General features: G+C 41.3%; 1 long non-coding RNA gene across 1 annotated transcript in view; it reads right to left on the bottom strand.

The window, feature by feature from the left end:
* The window catches only part of LOC142017985 (uncharacterized), a 61,712-nt gene extending 39,926 nt beyond the window's left edge, over nucleotides 1-21,786 (bottom strand). The window contains exons 1-2 of the long non-coding RNA XR_012646641.1: nucleotides 21,739-21,786; nucleotides 17,486-17,529 (exon numbers count right to left, since the gene is read on the bottom strand). This is a non-coding gene — a long non-coding RNA (uncharacterized LOC142017985). The remainder of the gene's footprint in view (nucleotides 1-17,485; nucleotides 17,530-21,738) is intronic.
* Nucleotides 21,787-22,003: the final 217 nt, after the last annotated feature.

Here is a 22,003-nt window from a genome sequence, read left to right as displayed (position 1 = left end):
TGTGGTCCACTATGACCCCTAAATCCCTTTCTGCAGTACTCCTTCCTAGACAGTCACTTCCCGTTTTATATGTATGAAGATGATTGTTTCTTCCTAAGTGTAGTACTTTGCATTTGCCCTTATTAAACTTCACCCTGTTTACCTCAGACCATTTCTCCAATTTGTCCAGATCATTTTGAATTATGAGCCTATCCTTCAAAGCAGTTGCAACCCCTCCCAGCTTGGTATCATCTGCAAACTTAATAAGTGTACTCTCTATGCCAATATCTAAATCATTGATAAAAATATCAAATAAAACCAGTCCCAAAAGAGATCCCTGCAGAACCCCACTTGTTATGCCCTTCCAGCATGACCGCGACCCATTAATAACTACTCTCGGAGAACAATTATCCAGCCAGTTATGCACTCACCTTATAGTGGCCCCATCTAATTTGTATTTACTTAGTTTATTGATAAGAAGGTCATGTGACACTGTGTCAAATGCCTTACTAAAGTCTAGGTATACCACATCCACTGCTTCTCTCTTATCCAAAAGGCTTGTTATCCTGTAAAAAAAGCTATCAGATTGATCTGGCATGATTAGTTCTGTACAAATACATGCTGGCTGTTACCTATCACCTTATTTTCTTCCAGATGTTTGCAGATGAATTCCTTAACTATGTGCTGCATCATCTTTCCCAGCACAGACATTTAACTGACTGGTCTGTAGCAGAAATATAGCACGTTGTTTTGCTGGAGTATAGACTAACATGGCTACCTCTCTGTTACTATTCTATATGACTGGTCTGTAGTTTCCTGGGTTGTTCTATTTACCCTTTTTACAGATGGACACTACATTTACCCTTTTCCAGTCTTCTGTAATCTCTCCCAGCTTCCAGAACTTTTCAAGATGATAGCTAAAGGCTCAGAAACCTCCTCTACCAGCTCCTTAAGTATTCTAGGATGCATTATATCAGGCCCTGGTGACTTGCTTTTTCTAAATAATTTTTAACTTGTCCTTTTTGTATTTTATCCTCTAAACCTACCCCCCCTTCCCACTAGCATGCATTATGTTAGGCATTTCTGCATCAGCCTTCTTGGTGAAACAAAGAAGTCACTAAGCACCTCTGCCATTTCCAAGTTTCTTGATATTGTTTCTCACTCCTCACTGAGTAGTGGGCCTACCCTGTCCTTGGTGTTTCTCTTGTTTCTAATATATTTAGAGAATGACTTCTTGTTACCCTTTATGTCTCTAGCTAGCGTGAGCTCATTCTGTGCATTCATCCTTCTAATCTAATCATACTGTTAAACAACAGAATACCAAAATGAAATTTATTACATATTAGTGGACGTTTCTCTCTGTTTTCAAATATACTGATTTCTATTACAACAAATGTACAGTGAGCACAATATTTTTATTGCAAATCTTTGCACTGTAAAAATGATTTAAAAAATAGTATCTTTCAGCTCACTTCTTACAAGTACTGTAGTACAAACTCTTTTTCATGAAAACGTGACTTATAAATGTAGATTTTTTCCCCTTTTGGTTACATCAGCATTCTCCAAAACAAAACAATGTAAAACTTTAGCACTTATAAGTCCAGTGGGTCCACCTTCTCGTTCAACCTACCACTAAGACAAAATAGTTGGTCGACATTTACAGGAGATAATGCTTCTCATTTCTCATTTGCAGTGTCACCTGGAAGTGAGAACAGGTGTTTGCATGGCATTTTTGTAGCTGGCATTGCCGGTGTTTATTTGCATGCCAGCTATGTTAAACATTCTTATGTCACGTCTTGGTTTGGCTACCATTCCAGAGGACATGCTTCTGTGATGATGATGCTTGTTATAAAAAATTTCATTACGCTTTTAACTGGACTCCTTGGGCAAGAACTGTATGTCTCCTGTTTAACCCATATTCTGCCATATATTTCGTGTCACAGCAGTTTTAGGTGATAATCCAGCACATGTTCTTTAAAAAAAAAATTTTCACAGAATATTTGACAAAATGCATAGAGGGTAGCATTGTGCGATTTCTAAAATAGTTACAGCACTCAACCCAAGGTTTAAGAAGGATCAGGTGTGATTTTCAGCAGTCATAAGGAAGTACCACACTGATACAGAAACTACAGAACCAAGCCACCAAAAAAAGAAAAACAACCTTCTGTTGGTGGCATCTGACTCAGACGACAAAAATGAATGTGTTCATCTGCTCTGCTTTTTATCATAATCAAGCAGAACCTATCATCAGCATGGCTGTATGGCCTCTAGAATGGTGGTTGTGGCATAATAGGACACATGAATCTTCAGCACACCTGGCACATAAATATCATGCATCACTGGCTGCAACAGTGCCACAAAAACACTTGTTCTCACTTTCAGGTCACACTGTAAGCAAGAAGCAGGCAGCACTAGCTCCTGCAAAATTGTAACTGAACTTGTTTGTCTGAGCAATTGGCTGACAAAGAAATAGGACTGAATGGACTTGCAAGCTCTGAAGTTTTACCCTGTTTTACCTTTAAATGCAGGTATTTTGTACAAAATTCTATATTAGTAATTTCAACTTTCATGAAAAAGAGATTCTTTACAGTACTTATATTAGGTGAATGGAAAATACTTGTTCTTTTGGTTTGTAATGTATTTTAATTGAAATCGATATATTTGAAAGCGTAAAAAAATCCTAAAATCTTTAAATAAATGGAATTTATTATTAAACCGCATGATTAGCCACAATTTTAAACACATGATTAACCCTGATTATTTTTAAATCTTGACAGCTTTAGCTTCAACTAAACCAAGATTGTACAAATGTGTAAAAAATTGCTTTATTCTACAAGTAGTGGACCTAGGAAAGAGAAGATAATCCCCCATATCCAAGATCCTATGTCTTCACTACAGGCTAAATTGCTAGGCAGAGATCAACCCAGCAGGTTTATCTAATATAAACAGAAAAATTGACCACTGAGTGCTCTCCCATTGACTCTAATACTCCACCAAAACAAGAGAGTAAATGGAGTCAACAGAAGAGCATTAGCTGTTGACTTATAATGGTGAACATACCGCGGTAAGTAGACTTAGTACTTAGACTTCAGATACATTATTCACATAGCTGAATTTGCTTATCTTAGGTCGATGGCCCACAGTAGTGTAGACAAGATCTATCTGAAAATACTGAACAAAGTAATTTGCAGAACACAATTATGCATATTGGAATTCAATACAGTGGGACAACAGCTTTGCTTTACATCTCCCTGAAATAGAATCTGTCCAGTTGCAGTACCCCAAATATCACGCTGGGGCTTGGTTTCTGTGCTCATTGAGAGGTAGGTGTGTCATCTCGTGAATCATCATTCACATGTCGTGTAGCAGGTGAATGCTTTCTGGGGTTGCTCCATCCAAATATCCATCAGCTGTGACCCAGCTTAGTTTCTGAGGTCACCAACTGAAATTATGTACTATAAACAGCAGGATTTCAATCCTGAAGTGAATTCTGGGCTGATTTACACAGCAGAGAGCCCCTCTCACGTCATTTGTTTGATCCTGAAACTTTTGAAACCTAATTGCCTCTCACCCGAGTTATGACAAAAAATATCCATCAGGAGATGAATGACATCTGTGGGTACAGAATCCTGTCCATTTTGGATGGACTTTTTGTGTTTGGGGATTTTCTTGTTATTTTCCCCTAAAACAAATTCTGTAACAAAGCCATAATGACAAATCTGGGATCTCAGTTATCTCCACGGCAACTGAAAGATGCTGTCAAAAAACTCTGACAAAAACTGAAAGGAAGAAAACTGTACTTCAGATCCCATGTAACAAAGAAATATGGAGGAAAATAATTCATTTTGTACAATTGTGCTGTTGGTTCCGATATGGCTTTCCCTCTAAGTCAGACAGGTGATTCTGGGCTCGGTCTCCACAGTCTCCTGTGGAACCTACACACTCCCTAGGTTTTGGTGACAAAACCCCAGTTTTGTCAACAAAACTCTGTAGTGTAGGCATAGACTTACAGAAATCTAGTTTTCTTAATGTCTGATGGTCTATTGCTGTGGCTTTTTTATGCTCTTCCAGTCACTGCCATGGGAGACTGTTGGGGTGGGGCCAATTGCAGGACTTACGTAGAAGGGTAATGGAAATAGATAGACAGGGGAGTAGCTACAGTGCTGTGAGTTTTGGTAATTCTGGGCTGGAAAGCAATCCACCAGTGTCTAGGTAATGCTGCATTAAATTAGCGTAGCCTCTGAACTCTTTGGATTTAGGGTAAAGACTGCAACAGTTTCTCAAGCAACCCACAGTCTAGGAGATGAAAGGGAGCATAAAGTCTCTCTCATGGGGGTCACAGCTCAGAATGTGGCTCCATATCTTTGAAGGACATTTTTGGTACTAGTGCAGTGAGCCTTTGTCACAGTATTTTTAAGAGGACTCATTTTACCACTTCTGCTCTGGAAGGGAAAATGTTTCTGACATAAGCATTTCCAAAACAACATTCCACTTATGTGGTATTGACAAAATGCCAATTTTATATTTTAAGCACGGGGTTTGGATAATACTGTAATTCCTAGAGAACAGTAAGTCAGACAGAATTGGCTAAAATAATTATGTTTATTTTACTGAAGTTTTATAAAGAGTATGGTGCTCAGATAATGAAGCTACTGCTGTTGCTTAAAAGATATATTCTGACACTTTTACACATTTTCAGTAGCCACAAACTATTCAACATAAGTAGGGATGGCAGAATCTGGCCCTTTTCAACCATCCTCTCAGCAACTTCTGTGGCCGTGCATGTGATTTCTAACCAGCTTTACGTAACTTGCTTGAAGGTAAGAAATGAAAAGGGGTCATAATTTTTCACATATTAACTCAATTTCAGGACTCAGATCCACTACCAAGGCCCTCATCTTATGGTAGCAGAATCGCATTTGACCAGATAAAAGCCCTCTGCTCTGCACAATGTGCTGTCAGGTACACTAGTGCAAATGGAGTGCAAAGATGAACAGCATGATGGAGTAGCATTCTATACCCTCTTGGCCCCTGTTATGCACTGTTGTCACTGACTCTCTAAGGCTGCGTCTACATGTGCACGCTACTTCGAAGTAGCGGCACCAACTTCGAAATAGTGCCCGTCACGGCTACATGTGTTGGGCGCTATTTCGATGTTAACATCGACGTTAGGTGGCAAGACGTCGAAGTCGCTAACCCCATGAGGGGTTGGGAATAGCGCCCTACTTGGAAGTTGAATGTCGAAGTAGGGCACATGTAGACGATCTGCGTCCCGCAACATCGAAATAGCGGGGTCCGCCATGGCAGCCAGCAGCTGAGGGGTTGAGAGACGCTCTCTCTCCAGCCCCTGCGGGGCTCTATGGTCATCGTGTGCAGCAGCCCTTAGCCCAGGGCTTCTGGCTGCTGCTGCGGCAGCTGGGGATCCATGATGCATGCACAGGGTGTGCAACCAGTTGTCGGCTCTGTGGATCTTGTGTTGTTTAGTGCAACTGTGTCTGGGAGGGGCCCTTTAAGGGAGCGGCTTGCTGTTGAGTCCGCCCTGTGACCCTGTCTGCAGCTGTTCCTGGCACCCTTATTTCGATGTGTGCTACTTTGGCGTGTAGACGTTCCCTCGCAGCGCCTATTTCGATGTGGTGCTGCCCAACGTCGAAGTTGAACGTCGACGTTGCCAGTCCTGGAGCACGTGTAGACGTTATTCATCGAAATAGACTATTTCGATGTAGCGTGCACTTGTAGACGTAGCCTAACAGGACTGATGAATGGAGAATCAGTCCAAGTAACTACCAGTTTAGAAGACACTTCTGAGTATCTTGTTAGGCAGAGCGATATGAAAACTTCAAGTCAGTTTACAAAAGTTTCATATTTTTAACTCATCATAAACAGCTTTCATGGGTCTATAAACCCTGATGTGTACAGACTGGATTTACACAAACAGATTTTCTTTAAAATTTCATTGTAAATTAATAATCAAGGTTTGGTTTTCTTGTACTTGCCTTTGTTTATGCTAATTCTCTCTCTCTCTCTCTCTCTCTCTGTCTCTCTCTCTCTCTCTCTCACACACACACACACACACACACACACACACACACACACACACACACACACACCCAGAGTACCCCGGTACTTTCAGCTGGAGACTTGCTTACGTGGACTTCTAAGTACACGGCAAATAGACAATTTAAAAGGTTAAATATATCTTGAGGAAAAACATGTCTCATAAAATTTTTCAACAAATATATTCAAATTCTAAAGGCTGATTTTGAACACATACACATGGCTCAAGTGAAACATTTTGCACAAATCTTCCAGTGCCATGAAGGGCATTCAACTTCAAATGTTTAAAAATAGATTTGCACATTTGCAAGGTGGAAGCAGTTTCTCTCATACACTCAGTATGCACTCAGTACATTCCAGTAGTAGTGCATATGTACTACACAGCTAACCTCTGTTGTGCACAGTTGTGGTTATTGCATTTGCATGGACAGCCAGTCCTCAGTTATAGCTGAAAACCAGTTACGAAGAATAACTTGTTCTTGTAAGTTGATGATGAAAATAAGTGACATTGGCTATGGACACATGCAAAATCCTTCATCACAAATGCAATTTGAAAATTAAAAGCAATGTGAGTGTCCATTCTTGGAAATGAGTGTGACGTGGTAAGTCTGATAATCATAACCATCAAGTAAAACAGACCTCATCCAGACTCAACTTTACATGAGGAACAGTTTGTCCCATATGTCCAGTAACAAAATTTCAACATAAGAATTACATTAGACAAACTATTTATTTCATATATGAACTTGCACTCTAGGCCTGAAACCTTCCATGTTTAGTCAAAACAAATCCCATTTGGGGTATCTCCAAGCACATACTGCCCTAAGGCTTTTTTCTGGAAGACAGCATGATACAAGTTGAGCAGCAGTTTAGCACACACAGATGGTCAGTTCATCACTTGGTACCCATTCAGAAAGATAATGAAAATAAATGCAAAATCCTTCATCACAAATGCAATTTGAAAATTAAAAGCAATGTGAGTGTCCATTCTTGGAAATGAGTGTGACGTGGTAAGTCTGATAATCATAACCATCAAGTAAAACAGACCTCATCCAGACTCAACTTTACATGAGGAACAGTTTGTCCCATATGTCCAGTAACAAAATTTCAACATAAGAATTACATTAGACAAACTATTTATTTCATATATGAACTTGCACTCTAGGCCTGAAACCTTCCATGTTTAGTCAAAACAAATCCCATTTGGGGTATCTCCAAGCACATACTGCCCTAAGGCTTTTTTCTGGAAGACAGCATGATACAAGTTGAGCAGCAGTTTAGCACACACAGATGGTCAGTTCATCACTTGGTACCCATTCAGAAAGATAATGAAAATAAATGTCCCTCTACCCCAATACCATGTACTATCCATTCACCGCTGTTAACCTAAGAGTTTAGCATGGTCATCTGCCCAGAGAAAGAACCACATGAGGTGCATCTGGCTCAGTGTTCTAAAGAGATTTATGTTTCTCTTCTTCTTCTCCCCTCGTACCATGCCTTTTGCATGGAACAGCATCCCGCTTTCTTCCCCCAAGCCCCCCTTCCTTTCTCTTCTCATCCAAATCTCCCCACATACATCAGTAATGCCTCCTTTGACTTGCTTTCCACACTGTCATCCTGTCGCTTACCTACTCCTGGGGGAATTCTGCACCACTACACCCATGCAGAGTTCACGTGCCATGCAGAATGCTTTCCCCACAGTAAATATATCTGCCGGAAAAGTGCTGCAGTATGCCTCTCCCTGCCCCATTAGCTGCAGATAGGGAAGAGAAAAGGCTATGCTCCTCACAGCACCCTTTGGGACCCAGTCAGGAAGCACAGGATATGTGGGGACTGAGCTGAGGCACGTGGGCCTATGGTGGGGATGTCACAGACTGGGCTTAACAAGGACTAGTGGCAGAAGCACATGTAAGAGAGGGCTGAATGGGAGTGGGGGTTTCCGGAATACACATAGGAACAGTATGAGAGAGGTAGCCATATTAGTCTGTATCTTCGAGAACAAGAAGTCCTGTGGCACCTTATAGACTAACAGATATATCTTGCTGTTCACATAGGAACAGTGAGTAAGGTGCAGGGACACATAGGAATGGGGGAAGGGACTGGCTGAATAGGGGATGCAGTGACAGACAGGAATAGGTGGAGGGGTGTAGGCCCACATGGGGGAAGGGGGTGGCTGAGTGGAGCAAAAGGCCACCTCGGGCAGCAGGGTGCATGGCCACATGGTGGAAAAGGATGTGGCTGAGTGAGGGCACAGGGAGTGCAGGGACACACAGGAATGGGACAGAGATGCAGGGCCATATGGGGAAAGAATGGAGATGGGCTGGCTGAGAAGGAGTGCAAGGATGGGGGACCCTGGCTCAATGGTGGATGCTAGGAAGCAGCTAGTGCCTGCAGGGGGAAAGCTCCCTAACAATCCGTCCACACCAAAAAGAAAAACTGTTCCATACACCCAACAATTGTCCAGGTTCACAATCAGGCTCCTTCTCTGCAATCACTTATCTCTCCCTCAGCTACTCCATTATCCAAATTTCCCCTGCTTCATAGGGGCGTGGGAAATGCAGTTCTGTATTGTAGTTTAATTATAACTCAGAGTTCTATGTTACTATGCCCAGTAAGAAATCTATTTGTCAAAAAACATTTCCTGAATTTTTTTGTTGTTGTTGTATGTATTGTTACAGAGTTGCTGACAGGTATTTTGAAATAAATTACCAAAATGATTGAAATTGGTGTGATTATATCGCATTGCTTTGATAAGTAAAATATGCAACATTTGGCAGAATTTTAAAATATTGTGAGCAGGATTTAAGCTTTTTTTTTGGTCCAGAATTTTAAGTTTTTTTAAGGAGAATTCTCCCAGGAATAGTTTTGCCCTATATACAGTTTGTCTATATTAGGGTCACATCCTGCAAGATGCTGAGCACTTCATGAGTGGTCTCAACTCCCATTGTCATAAAAGGGAAATGAGCATTTGCAACACCTTAGCTACATCTACACGAGGATGCTACGTCGAAATAGCTTATTTCGATGTAGCGAAATCGAAATAAGCTATTTCGATGAATACCATCTACACGTCCTCCAGGGCTGGTGCCGTCGACGTTCAACGTCGACACTGGGCAGCACTACATCGAAGTAGGCGCTGCAGGGGAGCATCTACACACCAAAGCGGCCCACATCGAAATAAGGGTGCCAGGAACAGCTGCAGACAGGGTCACAGGGTGGACTCAACAGCAAGCCGCTCCCTTAAAGGGCCTCTCCCAGACACACTTGCACTAAACAGCACAAGATCCACAGAGCTGACAACTGGTTGCAGACTCTGTGCATGCAGCATGGATCCCCAGCTGCAGCAGCAGCAGCCAGAAGCCCTGGGCTAAGGGCTGCTGCACACGGTGACCACAGAGCCCTGCAGGGGCTGGAGAGAGAGCGTCTCTCAACCCCTCAGCTGATGGCAGCCATGGCGGACCCCGCTATTTCGATGTTGCGGGACGCGGATCATCTACACGTGCCCTACTTTGACGTTCAATGTCGAAGTAGGGCGCTATTCCCATCTCCTGTTGGGGATAGCGACTTCGACGTCTCGCCACCTTATGTCGATTTCAACTTCGAAATAGAGCTCGCCACATGTAGACGTGGCGGGCGCTATTTCGAAGTTGGCACGGCTACTTCGAAGTAGCCGGCTCATGTAGATGCGGCTCTTGTGTGATCAGACATTAAGACTGAATGCTCTACAGAAACTAAATGTACCTTGTACTCAGGCTAAATCCTCAGCTGGTGTCAATCCATGTAATTCCACTGAAGTCAGATTTACACAAAGTGAGGATCAAACTTCAAGTTTGTAATGGTGTGTAAATTCATCATGCACTGTCAGTGATTTTTATTATTAACAAAACAATTCTAGTTTAATTAACAGGCAGATTTTAGGGCTCATGCACTGATTTTACAGATCTATGCGTATATACTGTGATTCTGAAGGGTAAAAAAGTGATCCCTGCAATCATAAATGGGAAGGCTGGGCCATGAGACAATCCATCTGCAGCCACACCATGGAAAAATGTTGAGGATACCTGAACTAATACAACCTGAATTGGTTGATCAGGGTAAAACATGCTTCCTTTCGACCCACAGTAAAAGCAAAGGTACTTAAAAAGCATCCCTTTTAAAGATACTGATTGTATTTTTAAATGGTCAACTGACCAAGAAAAAATTACAGCTACCATCATGTGGGTATTTTTCTGAGTAAGTTAAAAACAAAGCCATGCACAACTAAGCACATTTCCACCACTGATATCTGTGCATATCTTATTGCAGTTTGCACTGTCTTACTCCCCAGAAATTTCAGATTGAATTTTAGGTCACACCAAACTTAAAACTCAAAGCAAAACTCAACTGAAGCAATTGAGTTGGTTTTCTATCAACATCATATGGACCTGCCCACTCACTCACAGATTGATTCTACCCGAAACCACAAAACACTATGGGTTGCTCAAAACAGAGATCTGCACACAGCAAGAGGGTGATCCAGGCTCACACAAAGTCTGAAGATTCCTGAACCTAATCTACCTTTGTCAAGTTATGTAGCACTCGGAATTAAAAGAGATTGCCTTGTGGACACCTCCCCTTCCGTACAGAATCTCTTAACTTCCTTGTGCCAGCTACATCTAAGGTTCACAACTGAAAATATGAAGGCCAAAATCCTCAAAGTTATTTAGGCACCTACATTGTGAGGTTGTCACAGTCTCATCCTATCTCATGAGTAACACTCCACTCATGTTTCGTTCAACCTTTAAGTCTCCCTGACCAGCCATTATAGTTGCCCTCCAGTAGCTCATAAGTCCTCTGATCTTTACCCCCACAATGCGTGTATCTCTCTCTTCTCCGTTTGTGTTTGTCCTCCCCTTCTTCCTCCACCTCTCCAACTGTCCTTTAATGTATTTTTAACTATTAGTGCAATGTACCAGTTGGAAATAATCATGTGTCCAGATAGCTTTCTGGGAAACCTCTGATTAAGATCAGATAGTGTGCGCAACAAAACTACAAGCCAGGTGAGTTTTGCCATTTTGTTATAGAATTTTGTTTTGCTCTAGGTTTGTTTAAAAAAAATCTGCTGTAGGTGCTGGGAGATATTCTCACACTCTGAGGTAACAGGATTTATGACCATTCTCTTTAGCAAAGTGATGTTTCAAAACATGGTAGTAAATGTCGACAGATCCTTTGGGGTCTATCTAAAGGACTGTGAAGACAACACTTACTCTCTGAATGCAGGTAAGTATGGAGTTAAATAAAGTAAGAAGCAATCCCAATGACTGCCCAAAATTCCTGGTTCCAGCCCAGACCTACATACCAAAATCCCACAAGAAAGGTCATTTGCATGGCATTGCTGGCTACCAGATGTCAGTAAGGGACAGTACGGTCACTAGGAAAATCTGTTACTACAACATTCCCACTCCAGTTTCCAAATTTGTGGATCGTTCAAATAAGGTTCACCACAAAAAAAACCCCAACAACAACAAAAAGCCCACCATTTAAAACATGTGGTGTATATTTGAATTCCCCAAACTTCATGGTTCACATACCACTTTGTTGTAAGTAGAGCTAAATGAAAAACTGAATTTCTGTTCTGTAGTGGATTCCAATATTTTACAATTTGGGTTACAAGCAAACCTCTAAACTGAGTTTTTCAAAGAAAGGCAATTACTGTTCAGAGTACATGTTCCTCAGATCTCACTGAAACATGAATGTGTGTGTGTGTGTGTGTCCGTCCTCCCTACCCTCATGGGGACTACACATAGGGCCCAATCTTTATATTCTTTGCACACTCAAGCTGGGTCTACACTACAAAGTTCTGTCTACAGAAGTCACTGTCAACAGAGTTTTGCCAACAGAACCTCTATCTACAGAACACATCCACACCTAACGGGACTCCCCCTGTCAACACCCTCTGTTGGCAGAGAGCAGTCAGACCGCCCAGCCTTCTGTCGACAGAACAGCCAACCGAAAGCTCTACAAACAGCGCTGCCAGGTGAACTGTCGACAGTGGGTCCCCCCACCCCCGAATGTCTATACTATTTTTCTTTCTGATGTTCGAATGTTCACCAAGCTCGGGAATTTAATTGAAAATTGCAAAGGTGTTTGAACCTATGAGTCTAAGGGATAACAGAAAAAGAACACCTAATGAAAACACGGTTAACGATGATTGTTCAGCCATAAGCAACAAATTAAAATTAACTATTGGTTAGGGTCATTCAAAAGACTATATAAAGACCAGTCTGGGAGGACTTTTATTAAAAACCTATTGTGCACTCATGATGTTACCTCGATTGGTAATGAAACATTTTGGTTTTTTTTAAATGCAATCAAATTGCCAAGCTCAGTGGACATTCAAACATCAAATTGAATCTGCTGAGCTACCAATCTTCTCTTCTATTTTAATACTATTTTTCTGTCTACAGAGGCGCTATGCCTCAAACTTTCAAGACAGAACTCTGCCGGGAAAAAGGTTGTGTTCTGTCAACAGATCCTAGACAGAACACATTTGTAGTGTGGGCACTCTCTAGTTTTGTCAGAAGGCCTCTTCTGTCACAGCATTCCCACAAACTTCACTGAGAGTTTTGAGTATGTGAGGGATACAGGATTGAGCCCAGAGAAGAGAAATTATTTTGAGGGAGGGAAGCAATTCTGAGTACATAAGAGCATTTTTATGATAACCACTATTCATTTCCACTCCTATTAGGCTTAAGTTTCAGCTGAGAAGCTCTTATAATTTATTATTTAGATTGCAGTGCTGCCCACAGTGTGGTTAGGGACTTTCAAACACACTGAAAGTGCTGGTCCATGGCCTGAAAGTTAAAATGAAGAATAAAAAAATTGCCACACTGTCTTCCTGAGTTAAAAAACTGGGAGGAGCTAGAAGCTAATCAAAGAGATGCAAATACTTACAAATCACCTTGCAGACATTGTCTGCTATACATTCTCTCAACAGGAACATTTTTTCCTCAATGCATCCACCTATTTTTTTAAACCAAATAAAGAGTAAATCATACAGTAATAAGAACAGCAAGAAAGGAGAACAGACCTAGTTTGTGTCTTAAAAACTTCAAATAGTGAATGAGAATAGAACTGCTGTGGAAAGAACCTAAGCCATCTCAGTAGTAGCATTGGGGAGTGAATTCAGAAAGAGAAAACAGGGTTCTCCTGTCTTGCCAAAGTACTCAAATATAACAGAGTGACTGCAGTGGTAATGTGTCACACATGAGGGAAGAACCTATAATAATAGTATGTCCACTGTGCCTTTATGATGGCACGAGTGCATTTAAGTAACAATATATCTGCTAGCTGCAATGAGCTAATATCCTACAACAGTAGTTTTATCTTGTTTTTTTGAAACACCTCAATGAAAAGTAGATTGATTATAATAGTTTGCACAAGCTAATAAGAACTTTATACTTCAAGATTAACTCTTCTTCTGCTGGCATCCCTGGCAGCAGCCCATGGATTCAGTCTTTTAAGTAACATTCCAAACCAAGCATGCTTTCAAAGAGTAAAACTCTGAAGGAAACTTATGGGGCTACCTGGTAAGAGAGAATTCACTGGCAAAAATTCTATATCCACCGTTAGAGATAATTTTTTCTCCATAAGAAAACACCGATATTAGCCAGGAACTAGGTGACTCCTTCTTCTTAAGCGGCAATCTCAAGGCAACCATTGCTCACCTCTAAATTTTAATCAAAGGCATGTTTTATGTTACCAGGTTAAGTGAGCAAGCTCACCTCAGGCATGTTGGACAATCCCCCACACTGCCCCACCAACACAATGGCAGTGTGAAAACCATTCCAGGGCCCAGAGTCTTCCTATGTGTCATTAAGAAAGTCACCTGAGGACTGACCAAATGCCCACGGGTGTCAGCAGCAGTACTGCCATTGACTTCAGTGGGCACTCGCTCAATCCCATAAGGAAATGAAAGATCCTTATTATCTCAGTGGATGAGTGATTCTATTTGATGCTTCCGAATTCAATCCCCCACCCACTAAGATCAATGAGAATTTCGCCATCCACTTAAATATGAACATTTAGGATATAGAGAGTTTTGATTTCCCTGTCTGTAAATTCAGCATATCAGTATTTGTAACCACCACACAGGATAGTTTTGGGGATGAATTCTTTGATGTTCGTAAAGCACTTGGAATGGAAGGCATTACAGAAGTTCAAAATATTATTGTTACAATATCCAATACCCAGAAGAAAGTTAGTAAAATTCTAAAGGCACTTTGGCTGCAAATTTGTTGTCATTGATATGCAGAGGAACTGTTGGTGCTCTGAAACAATCTCTGCAGTTTTGTTACATTGTCATTTTGTTTAACAAATGTAATCATTTTGCACTGTTTCAGTATAAAATGAGTTAGACAAAAACATCAGGGAGGATAAGGATTTTTTTTCCCACCAAGGACAAAAATTAATTCAGGCTGCAAAGGCAAAATCCATATTTCAAAGGACTATTGAAAGCGGAAGAAAAAATGGCCTTATACTTCCATAGAAAAGCTAAGAATCACACCATTAAGTCATTCTGCAAAGTATGATGTTGAAGGACCCTTGCTCTAGTGAAGTAATTCCCTTATAACTAACTGCATGTGAGCAAGTTCATTGGTTTCATTTCTAGTAAATGATAACATTTATAAGCAAAAGCCCAGATTCAGCAAAAATACCCATTTGGGTCCCATGTCATGCAAGACTGAAGTTGAATTTCCATGGCACATCACAGAACCCAAAGTGATTTGATTTCTGAATCTGCCCTGTAATGACATTTGCTTCTATTTACTGCTGTCAGCCTGCAATAAGTGGAGAGAAACAAAAAGGTATCAAATGATAAAGTACAATTACTTTAAAACTGTATTTTATTACATAGAACCTAATCCAGTAAACTCTCTGGCAATAAACTGACTGTGTGACCTGAGGCAAACGACTTTTACTTCTCTGTCTCTTTAAGGTACAAGTGCTTAGCTATGATGACAACATAAAATCTAGATAGACAGATGGTCTTCTGACTAGCACAGTTAACTTCAATGGGAATACTCACATGGGCTAGCATTGACAGGATCAAGCCCGTGCACTGTAGAAGAGGCACGTATCAGACAACTATGCAGTACAAGCGAGCACTAAAGTGCAATGTGCAGCAGTAAACTGCACATTATGTAATCATTCTTTGCTTCTTCATCCTTATATAATAGCTACACAATACATGCACAATAAAAATAATATAGTTTTTTAAACAAATGGTAATGGCAGACTGCATTGTGCCATCACTCTTTTAAAGCTCTCCCAATAAAAAGAACTAATGCACTTGTTAGTACCGCCACCTGCACTGTCTGTCAAAGCAAAAATTAATTACAAAATCACCCAAAGGAAAGCTAAGTACCTGCCAAAATATCAGGGGTTTATTGCTTCAGGTTGCATGGGTAGCAATAAGGAACGATTTACACCACTAAAGCAATAGTCAGCTAGATTGCACTAGAAATTTAACTAAAACAAAAACAGCAAAAAGCTTTATTATTTTATCCCACCCCTAAATTCCTGAGGACAAGCAAAATAGTTTACAACTCATGGGGTTCTAAAGGTCTGGCTATGAATCACCTAACTAGAATCTTGAGTCATCGTCATTGTGAACAAAACTATAATTTATTTACTGTAAATCACTGTTGCATCTGTTAGCCATACAGAGTTTAAAATTCAGTATAAAGGAGGCTACATACTGAGAAGCAGAACATCACACTGCAGTCTATAGACCGTGTTGGATAGTTTAGCATAATTGTAAGGACTACCTGGGGTGTGTGTGGTCTCCAGGGAGGGGTAGCACCTCTGGTGTGGAGACTTGTCATGTCTTTTCAGGGCAGTTCGCACACCTTTTGTCCCCATCTGGCACCCAGCTCTCACCTGTGGCTCCAAGAAGCTGTAGCATGCAGTGGCTACACCCCAATAAACCTCTTCAACGGGCGGGCTAAACCAGATGAGGGTAGCCAGCAGGTCTTAAACCTGTGGTGAGATAGGGAATTGCCTATCTCAGCATGCAAAGTCGGCCCCGGCAGACTGGGTGGATGAGATCAACAGCAAGATCCAATGACCAGGAAGGTGGTTCTGCAACACTCTGTGGAGAGCGAAGGGCATGACAAAGCACTTAAGATGGCATGGCCATCCACTTCAGCTGAGGCAGTCCCAGCCGTGGCAACTTTTCGTACCACTGGAACCAGGCTTCTGAGGTCGAGAAAGTGGAACTGCCCCTGTGCAATGGCTTTTCCACTTTAAACATTCTCCCGCACAGGTTCTTTGCACATTCTCATCACCAACAGCAGCAGCCCCACCAACAGAGCCAGGACAATTCCCTTGCCCCCACTGTGAACACCCATGCCATTCAAAGCATGGATTCCTCAGCCACATGCAAGTCCACAACCAGTGAGCCTGTGCAAGCTCAAGACGTCATCGTCGGACACAACGGACTATCTACAAGGATGACCATTTTGTGGCTGTTGGCACAGCTGCTGAAGTTTATCTCTGATGACTTTAAATATAAAAAAATTGGTTGGAGCAATTGGCTATAATACCAGCCTTGGAGACAACCTGAAACCAAGTCTTATGCCCAAGTGGCAAGCGGTTGTACTGATAATAAGACATTCACTACTGTCAAGTGATCAGAGGGGGGCCAGAATTCTATGTCAGCTGCCATTTTTATAAACTCAGTTGCCATCTCTCCATTTTAATACTTAATGCATAATTTGGGGCTTTGATTGGCAGTTTATGGCTGTAAGCCAGAAAGCCCACTTTCTTTTTCCTTTTACCCTTTCATGTGATAGTATTTGGAGCAGTTAGATAACTGCTTTTGATTCTGCTCTAAATTAATCCTTCTGAATTTCCTTTGCCAGTTCTTCTCTGCTCAAATGACAAAGAAAACCACTTTGAAAACATTGTATTCATTTGCAAAAAGCGTAATAAAGAAAGAATCTAGTTCCAGAAGTTTCCCAAATAGGCACCTTCGGCCCTCTCTCTGGAGTTATTGGTTTTGCTGGTTTGTGTGTTTCAACTTCACAATCTTCAGAATAGAGAGAGATTCAGGTCAATTAAGGATGCAAGAGTAGGGATGTTTTTTAAACCTTTGTAACACGAACCTGCAAAATTTAGTTGAATCAATAGAAATATCAGTAATTTTGGTACTTCTTGCTTCCAGTCTAGCCAGAGACACAACACTACTACAAATTCTAGGTGCCTCAGTTTTTGGGTGCTCAACTTGAAGCAACTTGGGTTTAATTTCCAGAAATGCTGGCTACACACATCCAGTTTATTAGCTGCAGACGTACCTTCAGGGTCACCAATAGGGACAAAAAGGGCAGGTACCCCGGACATTTTAAAATCCCCAGCAGAGCCCTGCACAGCACACATTGTTCTGCTCAGACTCTCTGGCTGGGATACTCACTCCTTAAAGACATTCCCCGATATCACAGTAGTCAATGCAGATGGCTAAGGACAGAAAAAAAAAAAAGCCTGGCTCAATATGCAGTAAATGCTTTCATATCCAGCAGCCCTGAGACTGGGAGGTTGCTGGATATTCAAATATTCTGCATAATAGAGAGGTATGCCTAGCAATGCATAACACTAAAAGAACAGATATTAACAAACAAACAAATGTATGCAGAGTACTTTATTTAAGAACAACTTTATTGTGCACTGTAAACATACTGCATTTGCTCTATTTATTTGTAATTACGTTCACTCTACTGTACTTCTGCAAAACGTAACTAAAATGCGCTTATGATTAAAATGTCACTTGATTGAGAGTTCTGGATAATAGAATGCCAGATTTGAAAGTGTTTACTGTATCTGGACTCCTTGGCAAATAACTAAACTAGCTTAAGCCCTGTCTAGAAACTTGGAGAAACTAAACACAGCCTCATTAGGTGCCTGTCACAGGGAGAAACTTTCCCCCCTTGCACTCACTCCAAGATTGTGCATGAATAATGAAATCCTTATTATTGGAAAGGAGACACAGTCAAAAACTTAAGAAACATAGTAACAAAAATATAATACAAATAAACAGTCAAATGCCACCCCCCCATCAACTTTAACACTAGTCCATCTAACTCCCCTCCCACTCACCATGTCCCACAGACAACAGCCCCTGCGCTACACTCTCTCACCCACCCTCACCAAACCCCACTCACAGTTAGGATCCGCAAGTTGCACTGAGCAGCTCTGTCTCCATCCCAAAAGTGTGGAAATGCTGCCACTTTACCCTAACTTAATGATTCAGATAAAGCGCATAAAGATATTGAAGTGTAAGGTATGCAGAGTGTCACCTGAGTCCATTTAGCTTAGCGGCTGTTGCATTCATTAACTCCTGCCACAAAAGGGGAACCAAGCACACTTATGATTCTTGAACAGAAGAAACCTTAGTCCTTGAAGAGAAATCTTTTTTTTCTTTTGTTATGCCACAAATAAGCCAGCTTTCTTCTTCTTCTGAAACCTCTCTGTGTTTCTATTAACCCCCAAATCCAAGTTCATCTATAGTTCTGGTGACTCCCTATCTGTACTAGAGGAATGGTGGGTAGACAGGCTATGCAAATGAAACTACCTATGCCAGCACCTTTCATCAATAGCAGGAGCAGAGAGCTCTTTCAGCTCTGTTGCTTTAGGCCACAGAGCTTATCTAACTGTCCACAGGCAGAGTTGAACCTGGGACCTCTTAAGCTTATGGCATAAGCTGCTACAGTTTGAGCTCAGGTGCCTTTTTTTTCTCTGTATAAGTGGTCTAGGTTCCACTACATGGGAATGTGAACCATGCCTAGGTGTGCGTTATACTTACCCCATTCTGGTCTCTTGACATGTAAATATCTCTAGTAAAATCCTGGTTCCCATTGAAGGCAGTAGCAAAATTCCTATTAATTTCAACAGGGGTAGGGCTTCGCACTCCCTGTTTATTCTTTCTAGCAATGAAAATCTATTTTTCTTCTCTTATTTACACTTCAGATTTTTTTATACTACATTGGGGTAGAGGAAAAACTTTTATAAAGTCTGTGAAAAATCACTTATGTACAATTGCTCTTATTTAAAATAATTAAGTACTAGCTCTATATAACACAACTATCCCATTTGTACATCCCTCATGATAACAACCCAAACTCTCATCTGATAACAATGATATACCTAACTTATAGAACTGGAAGGGACCTTCAGAAGTTATTGAGTACAGTCCCCTGCACTCACATCAGGATCTATCCCTAATGGATTTTTTGTTTTGAGGTATTTTCCCCATCCCTAAATGGCCGCCTTAAGGATTGGTCTCAGAACCCTGAGTTTAAGCAAGCTAATGCTCAACCCACTGATCTATCCCTCCCTACTGCATGCTGAGTGAATCCCTCTGCCCCACTCACTCATGAGCAGCCTTTTATCTCCAACTACCAACTGAGGCTCTGGCCCAACATTTGAAGAGCTATTTTCCGTTCAGTTTCAAGTTCAAGCTAATGAAATCTTTCATTACAGACACCACAAATCATGAAATGTATTACCGGAGGCACTTTCTGCTTATATTAAAATATCCTGAGCTTTTAATAACTCCTATATCCTGTTTTCAGAGTTTGGAAAAGAAATTCCCTTCGTGTTCTTTTACTGTCACTTTGGATTATTTATCATTCCATTAGTCTTAACAGCTGCATGCAGCAAATCCACATTTTTGGCATCTTTGATGTGGTTGTGTTATATAACGTGACCTTTTAATAGCATGTAACACCAAAAGTAGAAACAGGGCCAGTTTTTTCAGCTTTCACAAATGCACAGTATAGGAAAACAACCATACTGTGTCTACACGTGCCCCAAACTTCGAAATGGCCATGCAAATGGCCATTTCGAAGTTTACTAATGAAGCGCTGAAATGCATATTCAGCGCTTCATTAGCATGCGGGCGGCAGCGGCGCTTCGAAATTGACGAGCCTTGCCGCCGCGCGGCGCGTCCAGACGGGGCTCCTTTTCGAAAGGACGCCACCTTCTTCGAAGTCCCCTTATTCCCAATAAGTCCCAATAAGGGGACTTCGAAGAAGGTGGCGTCCTTTCGAAAAGGAGCCCCGTCTGGACGCGCCGCGCGGCGGCAAGGCTCGTCAATTTCGAAGCGCCGCTGCCGCCCGCATGCTAATGAAGCGCTGAATATGCATTTCAGCGCTTCATTAGTAAACTTCGAAATGGCCATTTGCATGGCCATTTCGAAGTTTGGGGCACGTGTAGACGTAGCCGTGTTGTATTTCCACATGAAGGCAAACAAGTGGCAAACGCTATGAAAGCTGATTAGTGTACCTATCAGCAGTAGTTAAAGCAGCAAATATCTACAACTCACAAGTACTGGGCATCAGTATAATAATAAAAGAAAGCAGCAGAAATGTAGCACTTTGAAGATGAACAAAATGATTTACTCAGTGATGAGCTTTCGTGGGACAGACCCACTTCATCAGATCAAAATAAGAAAAAAATTGCAATAAAAATTGACAAAGCAAATAGGATTGAAGGAGAGAGGTGAGACTGAGGGATGTTAATTGTCCTATCTGAAACAATTATGAGCATCAAAGGAAGGGAAGCAGTCCTTGTAATGCATGAGGTAATTGATGCCTCTGCTCATAACATATGTTAATGTGTCAAATTTGAATATGAACTCCAACTCAAACCCCTGCAATGCATCATTAAAAACCTACAACCTATTCTGGATCAGGATGCTACACTCCAGAAGGCTCTAGATGACAGGCCTATCCTTTCCTATAGGCAACCTCCTAACCTGAGAAAGATTCTCACCAGCAATCACAGGCTACACCACAGTAATACTAGTCCTGGAACTTTTCCTTGCAACAAACCCCGCTGCCAACTTTGTCCACATATTTATTCTGGGGATACCATCACTGGACCTAATAATATTAGTTACAAGATCAAAGGCACATTCTCATGCACTTCCAGGAAAATTATATATGTCATTATGTGCCAGCAATGCCCTGATACTATGTACATTGGACAGACTGGGCAAAACCTTTGTCAAAGAACAAATGGGCAAAGAGCAGACATCAAAAAACTCCATACTCATGAGCCGGTCAGTGAACACTTCAGTGGAGTGGGCCATTCTGTTAAAGTCCTGAGAATTTATGTCCTAGAGCATAAAGAATTTAAAAACACATTAAAGCGAGAAATTTGTGAGTTAGAGTTCATATTCAAATTCAACATATTAACACGTGGTATGATCAGAGACATCAATTACCTCATGCATTACAGGGACTGCTTCCCTTCCTTAGATGCTTGTAATTGTCTCAGACAGAACAATTAACATCCCCACACCTCTCACCCCCCTCCTTCAATCCTATTTGATTTGTCAGTTTTTATTGCAATTTTTTCTTATTTTGGTACTCTGTACTTGTAAATATCAGTCTGTATTGGAAATGAGATTGATCTGATGAAGTGGGTCTGTTCCATGAAAGCTCATCACCAAATAAATCATTTTTTTCATCTTTAAAGTGCTACATTTCTGCTGCTTTGTTTTGTTGGAGTACAGACTAACACGGCTACCTATCTGTTACTATTCCATAATAAAAGAAGTTCATTAAAAGGAAAAGGAAAAGGAAAAAGAGCATTAATTCGAAAAAAAAAACACAGCAATGATTAAGACGTTTGCAAAACCACAAGTAAACCCTTGCCCCACAGTACCTTGACCAGTAACTCTCTGCCTAAGTTTCCCACCTTGTGGTGAGAAAGTCCAGTGGACTAATGCCCCTTTAAGTTGCTGTCACAGTTCAGCACAACTGCATCTGTATTTCTCCTTCATGATGCAAGCAAGGGCACAGACTCTCAGGCTTCCAAAACTGTCACCTCTCTTGGCTGGAGTAGAGACACACATTGCTCTCCCTCCTGATCTGACAGCATTGTTCCCTGCCTACATTGTGGAACTTCCAGCATGCCAGACTCTACACAG

This window comes from Carettochelys insculpta, chromosome 9 (genome assembly GCF_033958435.1).
Source record: "Carettochelys insculpta isolate YL-2023 chromosome 9, ASM3395843v1, whole genome shotgun sequence".
Classification (NCBI taxonomy): Eukaryota; Metazoa; Chordata; order Testudines; family Carettochelyidae; genus Carettochelys; species Carettochelys insculpta.
This window is presented reverse-complemented; position numbering and strand designations above follow the sequence as displayed.